We start from the raw sequence: 2,769 nt of genomic DNA on the forward strand, positions 1-2,769 counted from the left end.
AGTATTAAACAAGATTGATTTCATGTTAAATATGTGTTTGAAACTGTTCTCCTTACATTAAATAGAGCGGTCAACATGATTTAAATGTCCACTGCTGTTGCGTGTTATGGTCACATATTTAAAACATAACACGGTAAGAGGGTGTCTTGCCTCTAAAGTTGACCAAATAACATCTCGTTCAGGCTCAGTGGTCCACATGGGGTCGCCAGGCAACCAGTCCTGCACATAAGCATGGTGCAACAAAGTTTTTATTTTTGTAATTTATTAATTTGGTTTGTTTTGTTTGATTTGTTGCTTTGCGTGCGGAGAAGCATATTGCCAGTGCAAAAACGTGCTAGTTAGCTTAGCATGTTGGACAGTGGGACAAACAGTGTTGTGGACCCAACTCAATGATACACCAGTTATTGAGATGGTGCCCTGATGAACAGTGTTGGGCCAGTTACTTCCAAAATGCAGTACATTATAGATCACTAGTTACTGAGTAATCAGTTATATTATGAGATTACTGTCTCTGAATTATAATGTGTTACACTAATTTTGCATTACTTTTGAGTTACTTTCACCAAAATAAAAGCTGACGTGTAAATGTCACCACCGGATAAATAAAGTCTCCTCTTTATCCACTATAATACATTGATTATTCATAACATTTTGTATAATTAATATGAATATGCAAAGTAACTAAAGCCATAACAAAGATAAGTAAAATGTACAATAGGCAAGTAGGAGAATGAAAATACTTAATTAAATTTACCTTACAGTTGTATTGAAGTATTGTTGTAAAATGTTTAAAGCACGTGAATAAGTAAATCATGTTGTTTAGTTTTAAACTAAAGGTAGTCTAAAGTAAATGGTTAATTATAGTGTGATTAAAACTCACTATTTACATTATTCACAGTACTTGATTTACAGCTGACATGTGAAAAGGTACAGCAGTAATTTAGTTTTACTGCAAACCGTCACAGGACGTGCTTTTATTTGGAAGTAGCCTACACAGAAAAGTGTCTGTTGTGTACTCTTGCTAGCTTACTGAGATGAACGTGAGACGCTAGATGTAAAACATGTCCGTCTGCTCACTTTCTTGTTTGTAAAAGTGCAACATATTGAACAGTGATGGTCTCAGTAAAAGACGAGCTTTGTTGGTCGTCATTCGAAGCCCTTCCACTACAAGCAGAGTTACTCTCCACGACTGATAAAATGCAATGATATTTACATGTAAAAAGCCTAAACATTAATTCTCGACATGTTGATATCTTTTAGCAGCTCGGACAGATTGCTGTCCGCGCTGTAGTCCCGTCCCCTGTTGGACACACGTTGTCCGTACCGTCTTGTTCTGACTACGGGAACAGAGACGGGACGGCTCGCTTCAACAAAGCGTAATGAAACCAGAAAACAAAATCCATCTCGCAAATGCATCTGTCTCTGCAGTCATCTCAACCGTCGAATACAGCAGCAGGAAATGTGTCTGTATGTTTGCAGAGTTGGAGAATTCTTAAAAAAAAAAAAAAAAACTATACATTACTGTATTTGCGTTACTCCCAACACTGCTGATGACCCTGCACTCTTACACTCAGACATTGCTTGATATTAAGAAGAAACAAGGGACATAATTCAGGTATGGAAAGTTTTCTTTTATACTATTTGTACCAGATATACAGTGATTGTGGTTGGACAACTGAGCAGGCCATGGCATTTATATTAAAACAGCCTTTTAAGCCAGTTGGGCCAGCCACAGTCAAACATAAGAAGATACAACAAAGAGATAAAGTTTGGTCATACTGTCAAGAATCTAATCTTTATTTGGGTGGAAGTAGGATTCAGAGGCAGTTTAAAGGGATGTCCACACCAAGAACGTTAACTATAATCATAAAAATACCTATGACGATGTGAGCATCCACACTGATGAGCAATTACGTTCTACAAATAGCACTGTCCAGCTGGTAATAATACATCACAGCAGACGTTGCAACGTAAGTTTACGGAACTGTCTGTCACAGTAATAGTAGTAATATCCTACATATGTGAACAGGGCCCTTACGTGACAACAAGATACATATTCAATTCAGATTTTTTTTTTTAAATTCACCTACCCTGGTCTTGATCCTGCTGGTACCTGCTAGCTGCTAGCTGGTAGCTGGTTGCTCCTAGTGAGTGTGTTAGGCCAGGCTTCTGTGATAATCATCCCATCAACAATCCACGGAGCGGCGGCGATTTCTCCTCAAGGAGACAGGTTATATCGCGTCGTGAAGTTTATTCCCCCTTGAAAAAACGGTAGCATGTAGCTACATAGTTGCTGTACTGATCATCACCACTACAGTGCTCAATTACCTAATTATGAGGGGAATAAACTTCAAGTTTTCGTCGCAAAGCCATGACCTGTCCTCTGGAGGACATAGCCACACCACCGCCGTTCTGTGGATGTGGGGATGATTATCACAGAAACATGGCTGAACATACTCACTGGACGGCAGCTAGGAGCTAGCAGCTAGCATCTACTACACAACAGTTTTTTGGGAGAGGAATAAACTTCAAGACGTGACACGACCTGTCCTCTGGAGGACATAGCCACACCACCGCCACTGCGTGGATAGTTGTCGGGATGATTATCACAGAAGCCTGGCTGAACACACTCACCGGACGGCAGCTAGCAGCTACAAGCTACCAGCTACCGGCAGGATCGAGACAGGGACCAGGGTAGGTGAATTTAAACAATGGCTGAGTTGAAAACTCATCCTCTTCTCACGTAAGGGCCCTGTTCATGTTGCACAG

This window comes from Etheostoma spectabile, chromosome 16, assembly GCF_008692095.1.
Source record: "Etheostoma spectabile isolate EspeVRDwgs_2016 chromosome 16, UIUC_Espe_1.0, whole genome shotgun sequence".
Lineage (NCBI taxonomy): Eukaryota > Metazoa > Chordata > Actinopteri > Perciformes > Percidae > Etheostoma > Etheostoma spectabile.